The following is a 25,978-nucleotide window of genomic DNA, read 5'->3' as shown; positions in this document are numbered from 1 at the left end:
GTCACTATTATCTAGTCATTTTTAATTGATGACACAAACAAATGTCTAATTGTTTGTTCAAGAAAATAGCGGCCTTCAGATGCTCAGCATTTTATAAATGGGCTCACCACTATGTTGCAGTGGTGAGGACAGATGCCCCTGTAGATTAATATTTCATAGCCTAAAACTTATGCCTCTTTTTAATAATATTAACACAAAATTCACACACACACACACACACCATCCAATGAGGCTCTGATATTAATTTCCTTCCCCTCATTGCCAATGGTCTGTCTAGAAAGCTCTGGGCCAAGCAGGGTAAAACAGAGTTATTTCCTCAGTAGTCAAGTTGCCTAGCTCCCTGAGGATTAAATATTAAGTATTTCAAACATGTGGAGAAGTCTAAGTAACTGCATCTAGACTTGACTTTAAGGGCCATGTCAATGTTAAGAGTCATACCCTTAACATGGTGTTAATTTGCTGGTGTTGGCATGGGCGCATTAGAGTGCCATGTAGGACAATTCATCCCTCGTGTTTGGAAGATAAATGGAGGTAAGAATGCTTTTGCTCTATTTTTAAATTCAGCCAATGATTCCGTGGAAGTTTCTGCTTCTTTCTTGATACTTCCCATTATTTTCCAACTCCTAATTTTTGCCTTATGGACCTGGACCAGGGTAGTAGGCAGGGCTCCTGGGGATTCTTGTGTGGAGGCAGGCAGGGTTCTGAATGGTGAGGAAGGCTGGAGGGCTTTGTTGGAGTAGGTTCTGGGGAAGAATGGTCTGAGCTGGGTGGCTCTCTTTAAATAAACTGGTGGCCTCTATTGGAGTCCTCAAGCCTTCGAGGACTGCTAAGTGAACTGGGCTCCCCTCTAACTATATGACACAGCTATAGGTCTCCACCAGGAGAGAAATGGTTAGGGGTACTGCTGGCTATGCAAGGCCCCAGAAATTAAATATCCAGTGCCTGCTGGATTCCCATATCTTATAGGGCAAGCGGTGGTGAGGGCTGTTTATTAATTCTAGTCCAATATTATGAATTTCACCTTAATTTGAGGATGGGTTTATCAGCATCATATACAGTGGTGTTTCAGCTGTAGCTCTCCATTGGGATAAACTGGGAAACTTTTTTTTTAAGGATTTTATTTATTTATTTGAGAGGGAGGGAGAGAGAGAGAGAGAGTGCACACGAATGGGGGGAAGAGCAGAGGGAGGGCGAGAGGGAGAAGCAGGCTCCCCACTGAGCTGGGAGCCTGACGCGGGGCTCTATCCCAGGACCCTGAGATCATGACCTGAGCCGAAGGCAGACACGTAGCCCACTGAGCCACCCAGGCGTCTCTCAACTGAGAAACTTTTTAAAAAACACCAATGCTTGGGCTTCTTTCCAGATCAGTTGAATCAGAGTCAAAAGACAACAGTTTCCCCTTGGCCTTGGTAATTACCCAAATGCAACAAGGAGGATGAGAAGCAGAAATGTAAATGCCATTTTTGATATGTTTAGGAGATTCCTATAATCATGAACCACAAAGTATGTGGGAGGGTTGTATGAGATAAGAGTCCTCATGGCTGCAGAACTCAGACCACGTCAACAGAAGATAGTTCTCCAAAGCATGAGGCACACCTTGGTTGGAAAGGTAAAAACGTGTTTGGATTAATAGGAGTAGGGTTGGCAAGCTGGCAGCAGAAGCTTCCCTGTGACCCTATTACCTTCTATAACTCCACCTCCTCTGTTTCTAAGTCACTCCTTTGAAGATCCTAACACTAAGAATCCTTCAACAGTCCCCTACTGGACAAGCCATTAATACTTTCCTGTTGCCCTCACCCACCTCATATCTTCCTTCCCTTGCTTCCTTTCCTTCCGTGGTCAACTATTTGAATTAGTTATTTGCACACACCCTCAACTTCCCTGCCCTGTTTTCACTTCCTCTTACTCACCTTGGAAAACTCCAACCCTGCTTTAATTGAACTTTCTCCATTCTGAGCTTTGACTTGTGCTGCTGAATGTGGGTGGAGAAAACCCCACGTTTCTGAGTCTCACTTTAAATTCTTCATGTCAAGCAGGCTCTTAACCTTGCCTGGTTATCAAACTATATTTCCTTGGTCCTTTCAACCTCCTGCTCTTCTAGATGACTTCATGTTTATCTTCAAAGCCCAACATCTCTACACACTCCCACCCAGATCCACTGTTGGTTGATGACCTCATTTCCTATGCATAGGAAAAAAAAAAAAATCAATCAGAAAATAGAAGACTCAGCTCTCAGTCTTGTAGCCCTATAACCTGACTTTTTTGACTCTCTGGCAGCCATGGAAGGACTCTGCTCAAGGGAACCTGCTGTGAAGTGTGTAGTTGGCTGACGGCCTCCAGTCAACACACTAACGGTTTTACTGCAGAGTTTACTTGGAGAGCCCTCCATTCCCCGACACCTCTTCTTCTTTTTTTTTTTTTTTGAGATTTTATTTACTTATTTGTCAGGGGGAGAGAGAGAGAGAGCACATACGCACATGTGTGAGAGAGCACGAGTAGGAGGAGGGGCAGAGGGAGAAGCAGGCTCTGCGCTGAGGAGGGAGCCCGATGTGGGACTGGATCCCAGGACCCTGGGATCATGACCTGAGCGAAAGGCAGATGCTTAACCCACTGAGCCACCCAAGCGTCCCTTCCCCCACACTTCTACTCCCCTTCTTCGGCTTCTCCCAGCCAATGACTGAGCATCGCGAGAGTACTAGAGTACTCTCATTTTTGCCCCACAAGTGATTCTTCTAACGGGCAATCTCTGCTCAAAGACTTCCTGTTGACCCAGTCAAGACTTTCTGAGTAGCACTGCAATCTGAGTGTCTTCCTACCCAGTCGTCTTTTTTTTTCCTCTATTTTTTAAAGCTTTATGGAGATAAAATTCACATACCATACACTTCACCTATTTACAGTGTTCAACTCAATCGTTTTTTTATAGCCACAGAATTGTGCAACCATCATCACCATCGATTTTAGAACATTTTCATTATCCAAAAAGGAAACTGATACCCTTTAGCCTTCACAGTTCAAACTGCCAATCCCCTACAGCCTTGGACAACTGTGAATTTACTTTCTGTCTCTATAGATTTGCTCCTCCTGGATAAATCATATAAACACAGTCTTGTAACTTGTGGTCTTCTGTGACTGGCTTCTTTCACTTAGCATGTTTTCAAGACTCATCCATGTTATAGCATTTATCATTACTTCCTTTTTATTGCTGAATAACAATTTGTTATATGGATATACCAATTTTATTTATCCATTCATCAGTTGATAGATACTTGAGTTGTTTCCACTTTTTGCCTATTATAAATAATAGTGCTGTGAACATTTGTGTGCAAGTTTTTGTGAGGACATTTGTTTCCATTTCTCTTGGGTATATTCCTAGGAGTGGAATAATGTTGGTCCATGGGATAACTCTGTTTTTAACTTTTTGGGGAACTACCCAATACTATTCTATTTCTTCTTCTCTTTCACATGTCTCAGACTTGCATCATGGTCTGAAGGCTCTTCCCACCTACCTTCCCACCTTTCTCTCTTATCCTTCTCAAGCATATATCCCAATAAATCCCTTGCACATCTAATTTTATCCTGGCATCTGCTTCTCATAGGACCTAAACTTACACATCCTGGATGAATGCTCTATGCTGCCATGTAAGGCCAAATATTTCATTTGTGATCTAGATCTATTTCCTCTTCCTACTCAAGGACACAGATCCAACAATTCCCCTTCTCCATCCCTCAGCATGAATTGTTACCTTGCTACTGAACCATTTCACTGGATTACCTGCATGCTGTTATTTCTCACAATTAATTGTTTAATTAATTAAATCATTCTTCTCTTGGCTTTGCTTCCCCTTCCAGTACTTCCCACATTTCTCTCTTCTCCTTTAATAAAAATACCCCTTACTAGTTGTCTGTAACTTCCATCCTCAGTACTCTGCCCATTCTCTCTTGAATCTATTAGAGCAGGATTTTGCCTCACTAATCTGTAACTGCTTTTGTCAAGGTCATCATCAGTGACCTCCAGTGTTAAATAGAACAGACAATTCTCCATCCTGATCTTACTTGATATGGCAATATTTGATGTAGTTGTTAGTAACTTTTCCTTAAAATACTTTATTCGGCTTCCAGATCACCGTACTATATTGATTTTTCTCCTATTTTACTGGTTCCTCCTTGTCAATCTCATTTGCTGGTTCCTTGTCATGTCAGCAAACTGTGAACATTGGAGTCTACCAGATCTATGTCATCGGACTTCTTCTCTTTTCTATCTAAATCCACATTCATTCTTTTGGTGACTTCACCTAATCCCATGGCTTTAAATATAATTTCTATGCTTATGACTGCCAATTTATATATTTGGCTCAGACATCTCTGCTAAACTTCAGTCTGGTATAGTTAGCTCCTTTTTTTTTTTAAGATTTTTATTTATTTATTTGACAGAGAGAGACACGGCGAGAGAGGGGAACACAAGCAGGGGGAGCGGGAGAGGGAGAAGCAAGCCTCCCACCAAGCAGGGAGCCCGATGCGGGGCTCAATCCCAGGACCCTGGGATCATGATCTGAGCCGAAGGCAGACGCTTAACGACTGAGCCACCCAGGCGCCCCAGGTATAGTTAGCTCCTTATCTGACTTCTCCTTTTGTGTAACTAATAAGCTTCTCATACTTAACATATCCCAAACTGAACTTGGATACCTGCTTCTTACCCAGTCTTCTTCAGCTCAGTAAAGATAACCATCCTTACAGTAGCTCAGGCCAAAATCTTGGACTCATCTTTGGTGGCTTTCTTTCTCTTACATCCTAGCTCTAATCCACTAGCAAATCTGTTGATTCTAACTTCAGAACATATTTAGAATGCTGTAACTTCTCACTATTTCCAAGGCTACCACTCTGGTCCATTCCAAACCACTTCTCACCTGGCCTTTGTGATAGGCTCCTTAATGGTCTCCGTATTTCTACTTTTGACTCCTGCAGTCTACTCTCAACACAACATCTAGAATTATCTGATTAAAATGGAAGTTAGCATACCAAGTATCAAAAGACCTCTTTGGGACAATCAGGTACCATTTCAATATGAATTAGGTAATACATGATATTAAGGAATTATTGGTTTCTTTGTGTTATGATAATGGCATGATAGTTATGTCTTTTTTTTAAGATTTTATTTATTTATTTGGCAGAGAGAGACAGCGGGAGACGGAACACAAGCAGGGGGAGTGGGAGAGGGAGAAGCAGGCTTCCCGCTGAGCAGGGAGCCCCATGTGGGACTCGATCCCAGGACCCTGGGATCATGACCTGAACCAAAGGCAGATGCTTATCAACTGAGCCACCCAGGTGCCCCGATAGTTATGTTTTTTAAAAAGTGCTTACTTGTTAGAAATATATATAGTTAGAGGTGCACATTAAAATATTTACAGGAAAAAATTACATGATATATGGGGCTTGCAAAAAATGTAGAGGGAGGTAGAAAAAAACAAGATTGGCAAATGTTGATAGTTCTGAAGGTGAGTCATAGGCTTAGGAAAATTTATTATCCTATTTCCAACACAGAATAGAGGAGGGAAATACCTCCAAAGTTCTCAAGGGAACTAAGGCACAACCAAGAAATGTATGGTAACCAAACTTGTTTAAGTAGAGAAGAAACAGAAAAACATTTTTGAACATGCACTACTTAGAGACCAGTTCTCCTGAACCCTTCTTGAAGAAACCACTAAAGGATGAACTGACAAATAAACAGGGAAACTATAGCAAAATGACTGATGAATGTTCCCTCCCTGTTATTGTAGGACTAAGAATACCGTAATGTGGAGGTTATAGCTGTAGAACAGAATGTAAATTTTTGAAAGAAACCACATAAGTTATGAAAACAGTTCCAATACTACCCACTTTTAAGCTCAAATGACATCTACTTTAAGAGAACATCCTTCTTGGGAAGACAGCTAACTTCAAATAGCAACTTTAATACTTAATGGTTACGTTATTTTGGGCCAGTTAACTTCACTGCATTTCATTTCTTGTCTGTAAAATAGACATACTAATCCTTGCCTAATAGAATATACAGCAAAATAATGAAAAGTTCACTCATTCATAGTTATTGGTACCTACGAGCTACCAGGCACTGTCCTAGGTGCTAGGTATACAGTATGACTATAACATACTTGGATCTTACCTCCTACTTGAGAAAAGACAGACAAGTAAATAAATGAAATATATTGTATGTGAAACGGTAAGAAGTGGTATGGAGAAAATCAAATCAAGGAACTGGTGTAGGGAGTGGTGTGCTGAGGGCTGGGAGACATTGCAATTTCAATTTCATCAGTGTTTCTTAGCACCTGCTATGTGTCCAACTTTGAATGGTACTGGATATGCACTGGGAAATGAGACAGGTATTTCTGCCTTCACATTCTACAAGGGAGTCTTTGGGTTCTTTTGCAATGAACTCTTCTTACACGTGTCCTGCCAGACAAGAGATAGGTGCATTGCTTGGGCTGCATCATCTCTGATACCTTCGTAACTTATAGAACATGGTATTTAGACTTGATGATTGTATCTAATCAGTGATCTTTAATTTCTGTAAGGTTCTTCAACACTTCGTGATTTTAGAATTTGTTTCATTTGTATTAAGCGTACCCAATGCTATTTGACTTCAATTCATTGCATTGTAACTTAATATAACCTTAATAAAATTATGGACTTCTATATGATCTAGGCATTATACAGTAACTATTCAAATATGCACAAGTTTAATACCTAAGAATAATTGAAGAAAAATTGGAGTTGTATTCTTTTTTTAAGGTTTTATTTAAATTTCAGTTAGTTAAAAGTGTCAGGTGTACAATATAGTGATTCAACACTTCCATTCAACACCCAGTGCTCATCACGAAGTACCTTCTTAATCCCCATCATCTATTTAACCCATCCCCCCACCAAGCTCCCCTCTGGTAACCCTCAGTTTGTTCTCTATAGTTAGAGGTCTGTTTCTTGGTTTGCCTCTCCCTCTATTTTTTTCCCCGTTGCTTGTTGGTTTTGTTTCTTAAATTCCACATGAGTGAAATGGTATTTGTCTTTCTTTGACTGACTTATTTTGCTTACATCATACTCTCTAGCTCCATCCATGTTGCAAATGGCAAGCGTTCATTCTTTTTTATGTCTGCATAACATTCCATTGTATAAATGTACCACATCTTCTTTATCCACTCATCAATTGTTGGACACTTGGGATGCTTCCATAATTTGGTTATTGTAGATAATGCTGCTATAAACTTTGGGGTGCATGTATCCCTTTGAATTAGTATTTTTGTATTCTTCAGGTAAATACCTAGTAGAGCAATTGCTAGATTGTAGGGTAGTTCTATTTTTAACTTTTTGAGGAACCTGCATACCTGAGTGGCTGTACCAGTTTGCATTCCCACCAATAGTGAAGAGGGTTCCCCTTTCTCCACATTCTCACCAGCACCTGTTGTTTCTTGTGTTGTTAATTTGAGCCATTCTGACAGGTGTGAAGTGACGTCTCATTGTAGTGTTGATTTGTTTTCCCTGATGATGACTGATGTTGAGCATCTTTTCATGTGCCTGTTGGCCATCTGGATGTCTTCTTTGGAAAAATGTCTGTCCGTGTCTTCTGCCCATTTTTAGTTGGATTATTCATTTTTGGGCTGTTGAGCTATATAAGTTCTTTATATATTTTGGATACTAATTCTTTATCAAATATGTCATTTGCAAATATCTTCTCCTAGTCGGTAGGTTGCCTTTTAGTTTTGTTGATTGTTTCCTTCACTGTGCAGAAGCTTTTTTTTTTTTTTTAAGATTTATTTGTTATTTATTTTAGAGAGAGAGAGCATAAGTGGGAGAGGCAGAGGAAGAGGGAGAGAGAATCTGAAGCAGACTCCACACTGAGCACAGAGGCGGGTGCAGGGCTCAATCTCATGACCCTGAGATCATGACCTGAGCTAAAACCAAGAGTTGAGGGGGCCTGGGTGGCTCAGTCAGTTAAGCGACTGCCTTGGGCTCAGGTCATGATCTCAGGGTCCTTGGATCGAGCCCCACATCGAGCTCCCTGCTCGGCAGTGAGTCTGCTTCTTCCTCTCCCTCCACTGCTCCCCCTGCTTGTGCTCTCTCTCTCTCTCTGTCAAATGAATAAATAAATAAAATCTTTAAAAAAATAAAAGCAAGAATTGGACGCTTAACCGACTTGAGCCACCTAGCCACTACCATGCAGAGCTTTTTTTATTTTGATGTAGTTCCAATAGTTTATTTTTGCTTTTGTTTCCCTTACCTCAGGAGACATATCTAGAAGGAAGTTGCTACGGCTAATTGCAAAGAGGTTACTGCCTGTGTTCTCCTCTAGGATTTTAATGGCTTCAGGCCTCACATTTAGGTCTTTAATCCATTTTCACTGTATTTTTTTGTGTTTGGTATAAGAAAGTGGTCCAGTTTCATTCTTTTGCATGTTGCTGTCCGGTTTTCCCAACACCATATGTTGAAGAGACTTTTTTCCATTGGATATTCTTTCCTGCTTTGTCAAGGATTAACTGACCATATAGTTGTGGGTTCAATTCTGGGTTTTTATTCTATTCTATTGATCTCTGTGTCTATTTTTGTGCCAGTACCATACTGTTTTGATCACTACAGCTTTGTAATATAACTTGAAGTCTGGAATTGTGATGCCTCCAGCTTTGCTTTCCTTTTCAAGGTTGCTTTAGCTATTCAGGGTGTTTTGTGGTTCCATACAAATTTTAGGATTGTTCTAGCTCTGTGAAAAATGTTGTAGGTTTTTTGTTTTTTGTGGGTTTTTTTTTGCTATTGGTATTTTGATAGGGATTGCATTAAATGTATAGATTGCTTTGGGTAGTATAGACATTTTTTTTTTTTAAAAGATTTTATTTATTTGACAGAGAGAGACACAGCGAGAGAGGGAACACAAGCAGGGGGAGTGGGAGAGGGAGAAGCAGGCCTCCCGCCGAGCAGGGAGCCGGATGCGGGGCTCGATCCCAGGACCCTGGAATCATGACCTGAGCCGAAGGCAGACGCCCAACGACTGAGCCACCCAGGTGCCCCTAGTATAGACATTTTAACAATATTTGTTCTTCCAATCTATGAGCATGGAATGTTTTTCCATTTCTTTATGTCATCTTCAATTTTATTCTTCAGTGTTTTATAGTTTTCAGAGTACAGGTCTGTTGCCTCTTTGGTTAAGTTTATTCCTAGGTATCTTACAGTTTTGGTGCAATTGTAAATGGAATTGATTTCTTAATTTCTCTTTCTGCTGCTTTATTACTGGTGTATGGAAATGGAACAGATTTCTGTACATTGATTTTGTATCCTGTGACCTTACTGAATTTGTGTATCAGTTCTAGCAGTTTTTTGGTGGAGTCTTTTGGGTTTTCTATATTTAGTTTCATGTCATCTGCAAATAGTAAAAGTTTTACTTCTTCCTTATAATTTGGATGCCTTTTATTTCTTTTTCTTTTCTTTCTTTCTTTTTTTTTAGAGGGGGGCAGGGGCAGAGGGAGAGGGAGAGAGAGAATCTTAAGTAGGCTCTACGCCCATTTCGGAGCCTGACACGGGGCTTGATCTCACAAGCTGAGATCATGACCTGAGCTGAAATCAACAGTTGGTCACGTAACCAACTGAGCCACCCTGGTGCCTCACCTTTTATTTCTTTTTGTTGTCTACCTGCTGTGGCTAGGGCTTCCAGTAACATGTTAAATAACAGTGGTGAGAGTGGACATCCCTGGCTTGTTCCTGACTGTAGAGGAAAAGCTCTCAGTTTTTCCCCCATTGAGGATATTAACTTTGGGTTTTTCATAGATAACCTTTATTATATTGAGGTATGTTCCCTCTAAATCTACTTTGTGGAGGGTTTTTATCATGAATGGATGTTGTACTTTGTCAAATGCTTTTTCTGAATCTATTGAAATGATCATCATATGGTTCTATCCTTTCTTTTATTAATGTGGTGTATTATGTTGATGGATTTGCGAATATTGAACCACCCTCGCAACCCAAGAATAAATCCCACTTGATCATGGTGAATGATTCTTTTAATGTATTGTTGGATTTGGTTTGCTGGTATTTCATTGAGAATTTTTGCATCCATGTTCATCAAGGTTATTAGCCTGTAGTTCTCTTTTTTAGTAGGGTCTTTGTCAGGTTTGGGTATCAGGGTAATGCTGGCCTCATAGAATGAATTTGGAAGTTTTCCTTCCATTTCTATTTTTTGGAATAGTTTGAGAAGAATAGGTACTAACTCTTCTTTAAATATTTAATAGAATTCACTTGCGAAGCCCTCTGGCCCTGAACTTTTGTTTGTTGGGACATTTTTGATTACTGATTCAATTTCTTTGCTGGTTATTGGTCTGTTCAAGTTTTCTATTTCTTCCTGTTTCAGTTTTGGTAGTTTATATGTTTCTAGGAATTTATCCATTTCTTCCAGGTTGTCCAATTTGTTGGCATATAGTTTTTCATAATATAATTTTATTTCTGTGGTATTGGTTGTTATTTCTCCTGTCTCATTTGTGATTTTATTTATTTGGGTCCTTTCTCTTTTATTTTTGATAAGTCTGGCTAGGGGTTTATCAATTTTATTAATTCCATTGAAGAACCTGCTCCTGATTTCATTAATCTGTTCTATTTTTCTTTCAGTTTCAATATCACTTATTTCTGTTCTAACCTTTATTATTTCCTTCCTTCTGCTAGCTTTAGGCTTCTCTTATTGTTCTTTTTCTAGCTCCTTTAGGTGTAAGATTAGGTTGTTTATTTGAGATTTTTCCTTCTTGAGGTAGTCCGTCCTGTATTGCTATATAATTCTCTCTTAGGGTCGCTTCTGCTGCATCCCAAAGGTTTTGGACCATCATGTTTTCATTTTCATTTGTTTCCATGTACTTTTTTTATTTCTTCTTTGATTTCTTGGTTGATCTGTTCATTGTTTCTTGGTTGATCTGTCCATGTATTTGTGGTCTTTCCAAATTTTTTCTTGTGGTTGACTTCTAGTTTCATAGTGCTGTGGTCGGAAAAGGTGGATGGTATGACTTCAGTCTTTTTGTATTTTTTGAGGCCTGTTTTGTTACTTAATATGTGATCTATTCTGGAGAGTGTTCCATGTGCACTTGAAAAGAATGTGTATTCTGCTGTTTTATGATGGAATGTTCTTAATATGTCCATTAAATCCCTCTGGCCCAGTGTGTCATTCAAAGCCATTGTTTCCTTGTTTATTTTCTGTTCAGATGATCTATTGATGTGAGTGGGGTCTTATATTCTGCCATGATTATTGTGTTATTATCAATTAGTTCCTTTATGTTAGCTATTAATTGTTTTATATTTTTGGCTCCTCCCATGTTGGGTGCATAAATATTTACAGTTGCTATTCTTCTTGTTGGATAGTCCCCCTTATGATTATAATCCCCTTCTCTGTCTCTTTTTACAGTCTTTGTTTTAAAGTCCGTTTTATCTGATATAAATATTGCTACTCTGGCTGTCTTTTGACATCCATTTGCATGATAAATGTTTCTTCACCCTCTCACTTTCAATCTGCAGGTGTCTTTTAGTCTAAAAAGTCTCTGTCTCTCTCTTTTTTTTAGAGAGAGAGAGCAAAAGAGCATGTGAACAGGGGTGGAGGGGCAGAGGGAGAGAAAGAGAATCTTAAGCAGGCTCCACACTCAGTGTGAGCTCAACACAGGCTCGATCTCACAACCCTGAGATCATGACCCAGTCAAAATCAACAGTTGGCTGCTTAACCAATGGAGCCACCCAGGCTCCACTAAAATGAGTCTCTTGTAGGCAGCATATCAATGGGTCTTGGTTGTTTTCTTCCATTCTGGCATGCTGTATGTTTTGATTAGAGCATTTAGTCCATTTACAAGTAATTATTTATACATATGTATTTATTACCATTTTATTACTCATTTCGTCATTGTTTCTGGAGATTTTCTCTGATCCTTTCTTGTCTTTGTCACTTTTAGTCTCTCCTTTGCACTGAGAGAGTCCCCTTTAATATTTCTTGCAGGGCTGATTTGGTGGTCATGAACCTCTTTAGCTTTTGTTTCTCTGGGAAACTCTTTATCTCTCCTTCTATTCTGAATGATAGCTTTGTTGGTTAGAGTATTCTTGGCTGCAACTTTTTCCTGTTCAGCACGTTGAATATATCATACCACTCCCTTCTGGCTTGCCATGTTTCTGTTGAGAAATCTCTAGCTTGCCTTATGGGTTCTCCCCCATGTAAGTTAAAGACTTCTTTTGTGTTGCTACTTTTAAGATTTTTTCTTTATCACTGTATTGTGTAAATTTAATTACAATATATCTTGGTGTTGGCCTGCTTTTGTTGATTTTGATGGGAGATCTCTGTGCTTCCAGGATCTGGATGTCTGTTTCCTTCCACAGATTAGGAAAGTCTTCAGCTGTTATTTGTTGAAATAAATTTTCTACCCTCTTTTCTCTCTCTTCTTTTGGGACTCCTACAATATGAATGTTATTATGTTCGATGGAATCACTGAGTTCTCTAAGTCTGTTCTCGTGTTGCATAATTCTTCATCCTCGCTTTTGTTCAGCTTTGTTATTTTCCATTATTTTTTCTTCTAAGTCACTGATTCGTTCCTCTGCTTCTTCCAGTCTGCTGTTCATTGTATCAAGCCTGTTTCCAGCCTTGTTTATTGCATTCTTCATCTCTGATTGATTCTTTTTTAAATCTTCTATCTCTGTCGTGACGGTCTCACTGATGTTTTCTTTTCTCTTCTCAAGCCCAGTGACTATCCTTATGACTGTTGCTGTAAATTCTCCTCCAGGCATGCTACCTCTTATCTGTTTCGCTTAGATCTCTGGCCTTATCTTGTTCTTTCATTTGGGATATATTCCTCCATCTTGGCATTTTATCTAAGTCTCTGCCTTCTTCTCTGTGTTAGAAAAGGCTGTTCATGTCTCCTGCTCCTGAAAGTATTGACTTTATGAAGAAGAGGTCATGTAGTGCCTGTTGCTTCAGGGAGTGTCTCTGGTGTGTGTTGTGTGTGCTCTGTTATTGTGTTTTGGCTGCTCTATCCTTCAGGCTAATCATTTGCAGAAGCTAGCCTTGCCTGCTGTGGGCAGTGTTTGGTCCCTGGACTAAATGTGGTGAGTTTTATTTTATTTTATTATTTTTTTAAGATTTTATTTATTTATTTGACACAGAGAGAGAGAGCAAGCACAAGCATGAGGGAGCGGCAGGCAGAGGGAGAATGAGAGGGAGAAGTGGGCTCCTTGCTGAGCAGAGAGCCCGATGTGGGACTTGATCCCAGGACCCTGGGATCATGACCTGAGCCGAAGGCAGACACGTAACGACTGAGCCACCCAGGCGCCCTAAATGTGGTGAGTTTTAACTAGGTGTGCTCTGATATGCTTGTGAAATGAAACCTGACACCAGCTCCACCAGAACTGACGCCCTGCAGAGCTCTCTGGTCGGGATACATGATGTGAGCAGGGGTTTGTGTTGGTCTTCTCAGGGAGGGGTCCACCATGCTGGGACTGAGGCAAGGTTGACTGAGAGCGAATAATTTCCCTTCTATGTGCCCCAGACACCTTCCAGATGCTGTTTCCATGCTATCTGCCCTGGGTTATTTGCCTGCCTTCTCTCCAAGAACAGGGCAGTACCCTTAGGGCTCTATCCCAGTCAAGCTCACTGACCTTTAAAACTCAGGCTTTAGGGGCGCCTGGGTGGCTCAGTCGTTGAGTGTCTGCCTTCGGCTCAGGTCATGATCTCAGGGTCCTGGGATCGAGCCCTGCATTGGGCTCCCTGCTCAGCCAGGAGCCTGCTTCTCCCTATGCCACTCCCCGTGCTTATGTTCTTTCTCTCTAGCTGTCTCTCTCTCTGTCAAATAAATAAATAAAAAATCTTAAAATAAAACAAAACAAAACAAAAACCTCAGGCTTTAATCCATACTGGTTGCAAGAACTCATGAAATTCAGCCTCTCTCATTTTCCAAGCCAATGGCTTTGGGAAAATGTTCTCCTTGTGCATTCCTGTGTGTGCTCCCCTCTCTCTCTTTCTCTCTGTCTCTCTCTCGCCCTTCTCTGTGACCATGGCTCCCTCCCCTCTGCATTGTGATCCAATTCTCCCCTAAAGCATGTCTCCACACTTCTTACCTTCTTCAATGTGACCTCTTCTCTCCCTTTAGTTGTGGAGTTTGTTCTGCCAGTCTTCAGGTCAATTTCTGGGGTATTTAGGATGATTTGATAGTTATCTAGTTGTGTTTGCAGGACAAGAGGAGCCTAGGGTCCTTCTACTCTGCCGCCATCTTGAAAATCGAGTTGTTTCCTTAAGGGCATAAAAGTGCATCTTATTTATAACATAAAGCAAAATATTTTAAAATTATCTTTTGCTATTCATCTCTTATTTCCCTACACATACTGCAGCAACATGAAATAAAGATTTCTTCTTTTTGCTCATCCCTCAAGTCAGGTTCTATATTTGGGCCTCACATATCTTTCATCATTCCCTGCCCCCCTTCTCTGCACCATCTGTTTATTCTGAAAGTCAGTCTAAGCTCTTTGGCTATTTCTTTTCTTTTCACTTCACCCATTATATGGATTCCCTACAACAGCAGTTCTTAAACTTTTACATGCATCAGAATCATCTAGAAGTCTTGTTAAAACACAAGTGGCTCAGCCTCACCTCCAGAATTTTATACAGGAGGTTTGAGTCTGGGCTCAAGTGTTTACATTTCTGACAAGTGCCCAGGTGGTACCCACACTGCTCATCCAGGCACCACAGTTTGAGAACCACTGCTCCACAACATAGCAGCATCTGGAGCTGTTCCAACAAACAAGAATCTGTCCTGGGTAGAAGCCTTTGTTATACGTTGTATGTAAATAATGTTACCTGATCCCTTTAGAATTTAATGAGTCAGCTTCCATCACCATATTTAACATTCTTTAAGTAGGGATGTGCATTCAATAGACTCTGCTGTAAGATGACAAGAATAAAGGAAATAATATTTATTGCTTGATTGCCTATTCAGGAGACAGTAGAATGTGGTTGGCCCTGAAGCCAGGCCTTCTAGGGTTCAGTCCTGGCTTTGCAGGATTTTAGGAAGACCCTAGGAAAGTTATTTTTTTGTGCCTCAGTTTCTTCCTTTTGAAATAAAGGTAATGAAATGAACCATCTCATAGAGTTGTTGTGAGGCTCAAATGATTTAATACATGAAAAGTCCTTGACAAATGACTGGTGTGTTGTATGTACTCTGATGTCATGTATTATTATTATTATTATCAGGAATTTACTGAGTGTTTTTTATGTGTTATCTCATTGTAACTTAAAATCAGTACTAAAAGGTAAGCACTCCTAATATTCTAATGGAGAAGACTAGGAAACAGAAGTTCAGAAGGGCTGAATAACTGATCAAGGTACCCTAGACAGTAAAAATCCCGGGTCTTTGTATGTCACCAGTGTTTGCCCAAAGAAATAATTTTCTCCCATAAGAAAAATGGAATAAGGCAGCTGATTTCAGAAGTATATTTGAATGTGATTGAATAATTACTTGCTTGGTCAAGATGGTTGGTGAATTTTACAATCTAGTATTATTATGTCTACTTTAAAGGGTATTAAAGACAAGTGGAGGCAAGGATGGGTAGACATATGAGCAAATGTGTGACATTTGTAAAGAACCTATCACATAACAGGTGTTTAATAGATATTTGCTGAACTATTGGAATTAATGTGATTTGGAATTAAAATTACCTAAAATTAAGGATTTATAATATCCAGAGTTAGTGAGATTACAGAGAAATGGGCATTGATATGCTACTATGAGATTTTTGAAAGTCAATTTGGCAAGAGCCACCAAATTTTAAATATGTATTTCCTTTGGCCCAAGCAGCCCAGTGTCTATCCTAGGAAATACCTTTGTGCCCATGAAATACATATATAATGGTGTGCAAATTTAGCACTGCTTATAATTGTGAAAATTACAAAACTAAATGTTGATAAATGGGGGCATTGTTTAATAAATTGTGAGTCACCTGTTTTATTGAACACCGTATAAGAGTTAAAAAGCACAAGGGACAGCAATACAAGTTGAATGAAAGGCCTCTAGTATGTGTTAATTGAAAAAATGGTCACATAATGGTGTGGAATTATCCTTTTTGTTTACAGAGCCCAAAACTACATCTATAGGAGATATGCAGGAAAATGCTTAGGAAAAAGTCTGAAAAGTGACACACCAGATAGTCATCAGGGGTTACCTCTGGCAAGGGAGGAGGGACACGAGGAACTTCTACTTTGTACACTTTACAGTGTATATTATTTGGAACGTTTACTTGTGAGATCAAAAAAGAAAAAAGTAGCTTGCTCAACAAATGTTCTCAGTCCCTTAATAAGGATAATAGATAATAGGATAATAGATGCATGATTCTTGCTAAATACTTTATTACTTGTAGTGCTGTCGATTCCCAGAACACATCCTGTGAGTAGTTCAAGAGCTGAATTGGCATCTGAGTGGAAAGCACACGAAACTAAAATCTTTGTAGCATTAGACTGTCTGACCAAGAGTTTGCCTTTGGACTATTACACCATTTCATGCTTGCTCTCTGACAGACAAAGGTGACGGTGACAGAAAAGAAAGGAAAAACAAAGACAAACACAAGTAAACAAAAGCACCATTATGCAAAAGGAGAAAGCAAAGCAACAGTATTTTTTTTTTCTCCAAATGAATGGGGGTATCAATGTTCACTTGGAGACAGTGTTAGGTGTGGATAAGAGAAGAGAAAGTTATTCTCCAGGCTTTTCTTAGTTTCAGTTTGAGGAATGTAGGGGTAGTGTATTTCCTATACGGCTGGAACTAAGTATCACAAACCGGGTGGCTTAAAACGACAGAAATATACTCTTTCACAGTTCTGGAGGCTAGAAGTCTGAACTCAAGGAACTGGCAGTGGCCTGCTCTCTCTGAAGCCTTCAGAGGAGATTCCTGCCTTGCCTCTTCCAGTTTCTGGTAGCCTGAGGGGTTCCTTGGTTCAGATGCATCACTCCAGTCTCTGACTCTCTTTCATGTGGCTGTTTTCGCTCTGCATCTGTCTTCTCCACTTCTCACAAGAACTCCAGTCGTGGGGCGCCTGGGGGGCTCAGTTGGTCAAGCATCTGACTTCGGCTCAGGTCGTGATCTCAGGGTCCTGGGATCAAGCCCATCGTGGGGCTCCCTGCTCAGCGGGGAGTCTGCTTCTCCTCTCCCTCTGCCCCTCCTCCCTCTTGTGGCGTGTTCTCTCTCTCTCAAATAAATAAAATCTTAAAAAAAAAAAAAGAACACCAGTCCTATTGGATTAGGGACCCCAATGACCTCATCTTAACATGATTACATCTGCAAAGACCCTATTTCCATATAAACCCACGTTCACAGGTCCTGGTGGTTAGGACTTCAACATATCTTCTTGGCAGATACAATTTGTAACTCGCAATTTATAATTCCTAACTGAAGTTTGACCAGTCATTAATAACAGTTATTTAAAGTAGGTGACTTTTGCATACAACTTTGATTCAGTGGGCTTTATTTTTTATTTTATTTATTTATTTGACAGAGTGAGAGAGAGAGAGAGATCACAAGTAGGCAGACAGGCAGGCAGAGGGAGAGGGAGAAGCAGGACCCCCGCCGAGCAGGGAGCCCGATGCGGGACTTGATCCTATGACCCTGGGATCATGACCTGAGCCAAAGGCAGACACTTAACGACTGAGCCACCCAGGCGCCCCTGATTCAGTGGGCTTTAAAGTACTTCATAGTGGAGACAGCAGGAGCCCCTTTGCCACCAGCGGCCAGGCTGATCTCTAAGCAGAAGCAGGATGCCTCTGTCTCCGTGGGGGGTGGGGGGCCTGGATGGGAAGATTAGCCAACCAGTGCTGTGGGAGCCAATCCTCCAGGCAGGGCCAGTAATCAACAGCACCCAGGCTACGGCTTTGCAGAATTCTTGAGTGACGAAGATGCTGACTCTGCCATGAAGATCATGAACCTGGTCAAACTCTGTGGGAAGGTGGACAAGCATCAGCTCACAAGAACCTGGATGTGGGGGCCAACATTGTCATTGGCAATCTGGACCCAGAGATTGATGAGAAGCTGCTTTGTGATATTTCTAACACCTTTGGGGTGATCTCACAAATCCCTGAGATTATTTGGGACCCTGACACAGGCAACTCCAAAGATTATGCCTTTATAAATTTTGCTTCGTTTGATGCTTCGGAAGCAGCTGTTGAGGCCATGAATGGGCAGTATCTCTGTAACTGCCCTTTCGCTGTGTCCATGCCTTTAAGAAGGACACCAAGGGTGAACATGGTGGCTCAGCGGCCGAACAACTTCTGGCAGCCCAGAACCTACTCTCCCAGGCTGACTGCCCTCATCAGCTCTTTGTAGATTCACCCCCTCCACCCTCAGCACCCAATTCTCTGGCATCATCATTGGGGTCTGGGCTTCCTCCATCAGGTATGAGTCCTCCTTGGTCCCTCCCACCCCCAGTGCTGCTCCTGGAGCCCTTCCACCTGGAATACTCCTAGCCATGCCCCCATTACCTACACCTCCTGGGGCTGGAGCTGATGGCCCACCATCAGCAGGAACCCCAGGGGCTAGACATCCTGGACATGGACACTCACATCCTCATCCGTTCCCACTGTGTGGGATGCCCCATCCAGGGACGGCTCAGATGCAGCTGGCCTACCATGGCCCTCATGGCTTAGGACATCCCCATGCCAGGCCACCAGGCTCTGGGGGGCAGCCACCACCCCAACCACCACCTGGAATGCTTCATCTAGGACCTCCTCTAATGGGCATGCCCCCCAGTGGCCTCTGTTTGGGTCTCCCATGGGTCACCCAGGTCTGTGCCTCCACATGGGATCCGTGGACCTCCTCCACTGATGCCCCCTCATGGATACACTGGGCCTCCACGACCCCCACCCGATGGCTACCAGTGGGGGCCCCTCCCTCCACCCAGACCACCCCCTGGCCTCTAGTTCCCCTCGTGCCTCCTGTTCTGTCTTCCCAGTATCTTTTCAATTCCTTGGACCAATCAGAATTGCAGTAGCTCCCTACAGCTAAGGCACTAATCCCTCTCAGGCTTTTTTTTTTTTTTTTAAGTGTAATATTTTTCACAGGTTTTATTTTTTTTTCTATATTGGTCTTAAGTGTTTTTGCAAATGCACAGAGAAAATAAAACTTAAACTCCTTGTTAAAAAACAAATAAAGTACTTCATAGTCATTCAGCTACAGTAATCTCAACAATAGCCCAGAATAAGTGTCTTTTTTTAAGAAAACATAATTCAAGTAAACAAATTCAGGCATGAGCCACTGATGGGTCTCAGGTCTCGAAAAGAACTGAGAGACCAGAAATGTGGATAAAGTAAGACCACCCTAAAGAAGGTGCTCCCTCGGCACCAGCCGCCTATACTGGGGGGAAAACACTGGCTTTTCCTTTGACCAACTCTCATCAGGTAGAGATAAAGAGGTGCAGCCTCCAAACCTTAGAAAGCGAAGGCCTGGAGGGAGAGACAGGGTGTAGGGAGGGGTCTGTTTGTTGAGCAAATATACTTAAGGACAAATTATAGACATTGGGGGTATGTAGCCAGGCAGGAGTAGAAGCTAAAGTTGAGAACTGTTTTAGGCAGGATTTTTTGTCCAGCTGTGTATTTCATAGGTAAAATTGAAATACACAGTATTTAAACACAACAGGATGATGCTTTAATATCAAATTAATATCAAATACCCAAATTCCCTTGGGTCAATAGTGTTGCTAAAGTAGAGTGACCACTGGAGTGACCACAGCAATGACTATAGCTCTGGCCCAGAAGATTCACAAAATTGAGTTACAGAGAAAGTTGGGTGAAGCGAGTGAGAAAAGAAAACCCAACAGCCCTGAAGGGAGTGATGATTTGGAGGAGGAGGGGAGGGTGAGGAAAATTTCTCTGCAGGACATAGCCACCATACTCAAAGATAGCTAATTTTTGGCTAACCTGTGGGTTCCATGTAATGTCTCAGATTGTGACTAATACTTATATAGTTATGCTTGGTTTTATCATGAAGATAGACTTGCAAATTTGTGGGTAAATTGGATTTTTTTTTTTTAAAGATTTTATTTATTTATTCATGAGAGAGAGAGAGAGAGAGAGAGAGAAGCAGAGGGAGAAACAGGCTCCCAAGGAGCAGGGAGCCCGATGCGGGACTCGATCCCAGGACCCTGGGATCATGACCTGAGCCGAAGGCAGACGCTTAACCATCTGAGCCACCCAGGCGCCCCTGGGTAAATTGGATTTTTTAAAAAGATTTTATTTATTTATTTGACAGAGACACAGGGAGAGAGGGAACACAAGCAGGGGGAGTGGTAGAGAGAGAAGCAGGCTTCCCGCTGAGCAGGGAGCCCCATTCGGGGCTTGATCCCAGGACCCTGGGATCATGACCTGAGCCGAAGTCATACACTCAAAGACTGAGCCACCCAGGCGCCTGGTAAATTGGATTTTAAAAGATGTACATCTTCTCATGTAATTTGAGAGTATTTTTTTTTCTCTTCTTCTCATCAGTGTGCTATATCTGTCTTACTTCAGGTTATTTCATTGCAAGTACTCCACACTAGTAGATCTAGCTTAAGTAAAAAGGAGAAATTTGTCATAAGGAAATATTTTCAAGATACCAAATACAGGAAGTTTCTTTGGGCCTTATAAGGAAGAGGAAACCGAAACACTATGAGGACTCATTCTTGGTGTGCTCTCTCTCTTTTTCTCTCTCCTCTCTTAGGTCTGTGTTAATCTTTTTTTCCCCCATAGCAAATCAGCTATCTGTGCAACTCAATGTATATAAAGAAAGATGGCAACACCACAATGGCAGATTTAACTTTAGAGCATAGGAAGCATCAGGTGAAAAGAAAAGTCTGGGCAACTATCTTTGAATCCCAGTTTGGACTTCTCCAAAAGGGAGACCCCAATTGGCTTAGCTTGAGTCACGTGACAACTCATGATGCAATCAAGGGCTGTGGGGGCAGGGTCATGAACAATAACACAGGGGCTAGAGGCTGGCTACTCTGGGTGAGGAGGACCATTCTTAGAGAAAGAGGCAGAATCCATAATCTAAATAAGAACTCAGGAATTAATGCTCTGTAAACGAATAGTTATGCCAGGGAAATTTCTATTTTTAAGAGTGAATCATGATATGACTCCTTTTATAAAGAAAAATATTTTTAGTGAATTGGTTACTATACCTCTGTTTTAAGTAAAACATTTTTTTGTAAAGTAGAGCATAATCATAATAGACATTTTGCATATTTCACCAAATAATTATCCTTACTTGAAGGAGGTTATTAATTCCTGGTTTACAGAGGGGAAAACTTTTGGTTTTCATGCACCAAAGTTAAATGTATCTAGTTATCTCAAGAGAGGAGGGAAGGAGGGATCTGTTTGCCAGGAACCCTTTATCTTTGGGACTATAAGGAAGGATGAGAGATCAGGGATATGCTGAAGTGCAGAGGAGGTTTTGGACCCCCCCCCCCCCATATCTAACCAAACTTTGAAATGAACGATTCTAAAATATCTGGATGGTTCAAAGTAAAAACACATTGCTTGCTTGTCTGTCTACCTGATTCACACTCCTGCCTTTGCCTTTGGTTTATATTACTAGACGTGGAATAAATCAGCCTCTCTCCATAGCTAGCTCCTTTGCCTTCAGAAAAGTACTCTTCCCTATCTTGGAAAGAAACAAAGTAACTCCCAGTCTATCCCTAGCCATTTGCTTGAACCTGTTTCCCTTTCCAAGGACTTTTCTGTATCTTTTTTTGCCCTCACATTTTTTTCTTTTTGCTCCTCTTAAGAATGATATTGTTATTATTTCATCATTTAATGCATAGTTGTTGTTTTTTTTATCCAAATGCAAGTCTTTGCATTTATCTCTGTTACAACTCAGCCCTTATCATTCTAGCCCACACAGTTCTGTGGAATGTGATAAATTGTGACAAATGCTTCAGGATTACTAATAAAATCCAACATATTTCTTATACCTCCCAGCCTGCTGATATCTGTAAATTGACCTTACCACAACTGTAATATGCATTTAATAGCTGTGCTAAGGGTTTAAAAATACTTTTTCACCTATCTTCCAAATGACTCAAGGAAGGTATTATTACCCCGATTATAGTGATGAGGACATGGAAGCTTAGAAAATCTAAATGACTTCCTTGGTGAAGGCTGGGATTCAAACCTGGGTCTGCCAGACTCTCAAGCTTAAGTTCTTAAACCCTTGGCCATGTATTTTCAACCTTGGCTTTGCATCAAAACCACCTAAGGACTTTAAAAAGACACAGCAGCCAAAGCCCCATGTGACAACATTGTCACAGTCTTGTTGCAGAGGTGGGTTTGGAGAGCGGTAGTAAGACCCACTGCTGCCGTGTTCGGCTGCAGTGCGAGTACAGGATCTTACCGTGTGCCACACACACTGCCCCGTACGTGACAATTAGCTGCTAATTTTTACTTTTAGATATGGCCACACAATCAGTTTTGAATTTAAATATGTAAGCCGCCGACCCACATTTCTTATTTCTCCACATCGTGTGAAAGAATGTCATGAGACTTGGTCAAATTTGTTCTCTTGGGGGGCACCTGGGTGGCTCAGTTGGTTAAGTGTCCGACTCTTGATTTCGACTCAGGTCATGATCTCAGGGTCATGGGATTGAGCCCTGCTTCAGGCTCCGCCTTGGGCATGGAACCTGCTTAAGATTCTCTCTCTTCCACTCCCTCTGCCCCACTGCCCCACACTCTCTAAAAAAAAAAAAAAATTCTCTTGGAATTCTCTTTTATCCTTATTAAAAATGGGGGTATCTTTCTGAAATGTTTGCCCTGGGAGCAACTTTCTAGCTTTGCCACTACCAGGATCACATCAAGAGCTAAAAATTGACTTAAAAATCATACTATCTTAGTGAGAAGAGACGCTTCCACTCTCTGAGTGACACTCAGGAGGTCACTTTATCTCTCTGGGCGGGTAGATAGATTTCTCAATTCTATAAACCTAAGAATAATATATTTTCTTTCCAGTCCACCTGTCTTCCATATCCAAATCACTTTTATAGAAAAAAATTCCCTTTGTAGAGGCCGCTTTCGGGGGCAAACAGGCTTGAGCAATGGAATGTAGAAAAGGTCCATCAGGGGACCCACTTCAAAATACCCAGAGGCCCTAACTGACCAGTAGGCTATGTACACCTCGGCACAGTTACCAAAAAAGGGAGAATTCCGTACGTTGGCATACCTCTTCATCTTCCCCCTTTGAAAAACAGCCCCCACCCACTACCTCACTGCAGACAGCCCCTCCTTTACTGTCCTGTCCACAGCTCCCTTCCGGTGTATTCCATAAACTTCTATCTCCTTTGTTCTGTCTTAGGTGAACTCTTGCACCTCTTGTACCACGGGCTCCCACCTGATCTTCACCCTGCATTTCGGGGGCCCCCAGCCTATCAAGAGACACCCCATTTAGACACCACACCCCTTCCCCCACAAGAAACCCTGAATATTCACTTTTTAACATGGCTTCCCCCCTGCAAACAGGCAGTGGCCAGTAACAGACACCAGGTCTGGTTGAATAAACATGTAGTGTAAAATATAGAAACATCACTCACTGCAGTGAATGCATCTGCACTGTTTCAGTTCATAAAACGGGCATTTTTTTTTTCTCATAAAAGAGAATGTTTCCATTTCCACAGTTCAGATAGATGATTTTAATCTTAGCTGTGACACGAAGGACAACTCTGCCATTTTATCTTCTTTGCGTGGGTCTGTGTTCTGGTTTCTACTCCAGTAACAGTTTTCGTTTGCAGGAAAAGGGAACTCACATGGTGATTGCTGCTTGTGATTTCACCCTTTATATTCTAAGCAGATTTTAGATTTGCCATTGACTCACAACTATTTCTGATTCCTTTTTAAATATTAAAAATAACTCTCCAGCGTATTTTGCTTGTAAAACAGTAGCCATAGGAATGCAGTTCTCTTGTAAATCCCTCCCTCTTATGAGAAAACAAGAGCTGTCATTCATTATTTACTTTAAAGGAGTCAGTGTGAATTCAAGTCATTTCCTATCCTGCTATCATTTGCTCAAAGACCTTTTGCAATGGGTCTTACGTAAGAAGAAATGCAGGAGTTGCTTTGGTGAGTTGAAAAGAAATCATTAAATTCAAGTTAGACCTGAATCTCAGCATCCTTTGTGAATGGAGAAACAGGGGCTATAAACGCATCAGGTCTTTCAGACAGAAAGAGGGCTAATAAGTGAAAAAGACCCTACACAGTTGGGCCCCAGGCTACCCCTTTGGACTCATCACTTTCCACTGCCCTCTCCTTCATTGTCCTCCAGCCACAGAGACCTCTTTCCTGGTCCTTGAACTTGTCAAGCACATTCCTTTCTCAGGGTCTTTGCCTTTGCTTGTCCCTCTGCCTGAAACTCTCTTCCCATGCAGTCACAGAACTGGCTCATTTTCATCCTTCACATCTCTGCTCAAATGTCACTTACTCTAGGAGGTCTCTCCTGGCCACCCTCACTAAAATAGCACACTGCCTCCTCACTTTGTATTCCTTTACTTTGTATTATTTTTCTTAGTTGCAGTTATACACTGGCATATGATACATTTAAAGTATGCTTGTCACTTTATCAGAATACATGCTCCAGTAGAGCAAGTAGAATGCGGGATGCGATTACATAGCAGCATCCTTGGGGCCCTTGCAGCCCAGCACCTGGTAGATGCTATGCGAATATTTGTTGAACGAATGAATGGGGCTTTTGGGGGACGGTGGGCTTTGTTTCTCCTCATTCGCTGGATCTTGTCGCCAATCCGCAGGCAGCTGGGCGCCTCGTCCCACCCTCACCCTTTTCTTGCAGAGGTGATGGATTGGAGCCAGGCGCTCGGGATTGCACTTGCACAAAACGGCGCCTGTGAACGTTGCCCCAGCCCTCGGCGCCACTTCCCCTCGGCCTAGAGGCCTGGACTGGGGAAGGTGAGGTCTGCTGCACGCGGAACGTGGAAGCGAAAGCAGAAGGGGAACGAACACCAGTGCACTGGAGGATAGCGTTGTGGTGCCAGGCTGCGTGCAGGGGGCGCCTTCCCGGCCTGGCTGACTCATTCCCAGCCGCCTCCACGGCGGGCGGCGGCCGCACACACGCCCATCTGGGGAGGGCCGGGCCTAGCGCCGGCGCCAGGCTCCTGCGGGCTCTGGGGCCCAGGTAGCCAGCTCTGGCTCGACTTCCCCGCGCGTTCACTCCCAGGGAACGCCCCGGGACTCTCCGCGCGCTCCCGCCGACTTCCCGGGAAGCCCAGGTCGGCTCCGGCGAGCCCGGCGGCGCGCGCGTGCCCGGAGAAGGGCGGTGCGGCGGCTCGGCGCGCGCGCGCACGCGCAGTCCGGGGGCGCGCGGCCGGGTCCCGCCCCCGCCCCGCCCCGCCCCGCCCCGCCCGCGGGTCCGCCTCAGTCGCCAGTGAACGTGCCGCCTGAGTGGAGGCCGATTCCGACGCAAAGAGGGCGTCCGAGCCAGTATCGCCCGAGGCGCTGAGAAGCCGGTGTGGCCCGGGAGAGGGTGGAGACGGCGCCCGTGACGACGGGCTTCCCGGCTGCCCGAAGTGGGAGTGGTGTGGGCTGGAGGAAGGAGAGAGGAAGAGGAGCCGAAGGGGTAGCGGCGGCCGCGGCCAACGGCTTCCCTGAGCGCTGACAGGCTGGGCCGGCGTCCGGCGCGCTCCGGAGTTGGTGCCGCCGCCTCGGCCGCTCGGCCCTGGGCCCGGACTCGCGGCGCGCGTCGGGGCGGAGAGCTGCTGCGGCCGCGCGGGCACAGGCCCGGGGCTCGCCGGCCAGGGATGTGAGTGGGAGCCGACCCCGCGCGGGAGGGCCCGGGAGGGCCCAGCCTGGCGGACGCCTGGACCCCTGCCCACGCCGGGGGCTCCGCGAATCTCGGCCCGCCGCGGGCGCCGGGTCGGAGCAGCCCCTGCGGGCCTGGGGGCGCGTCCTCGCCGCGGGATCGGTGCAGCTGGTGCGTGCGATTGCTGCGTG

General features: G+C 43.0%; 1 protein-coding gene and 1 pseudogene across 2 annotated transcripts in view; both read left to right on the top strand.

Annotated features, from left to right (window-relative positions):
- Positions 1 to 470: 470 nt before the first annotated feature.
- Positions 471 to 19,186, top strand: LOC118541537 (splicing factor 3B subunit 4 pseudogene; annotated as a pseudogene).
- Positions 19,187 to 25,396: 6,210 nt separating this feature from the next.
- JAK2 (Janus kinase 2) overlaps positions 25,397 to 25,978 on the top strand; it is a 151,363-nt gene continuing 150,781 nt past the window's right edge. The window contains exon 1 of one of the 2 annotated variants that reach the window (XM_078061495.1): positions 25,397 to 25,787. The gene's annotated coding sequence lies outside the window, so the exon portion shown is untranslated. Of the gene's footprint in view, positions 25,959 to 25,978 lie in introns of both variants that reach the window. The other variant, XM_036101216.2, reaches the window with a different exon arrangement.

Source organism: Halichoerus grypus, chromosome 14, assembly GCF_964656455.1.
Source record: "Halichoerus grypus chromosome 14, mHalGry1.hap1.1, whole genome shotgun sequence".
Classification (NCBI taxonomy): Eukaryota; Metazoa; Chordata; class Mammalia; order Carnivora; family Phocidae; genus Halichoerus; species Halichoerus grypus.
Note: the sequence above shows the minus strand (reverse complement) of the source record. Positions and strands in the feature narration are given on the sequence as shown.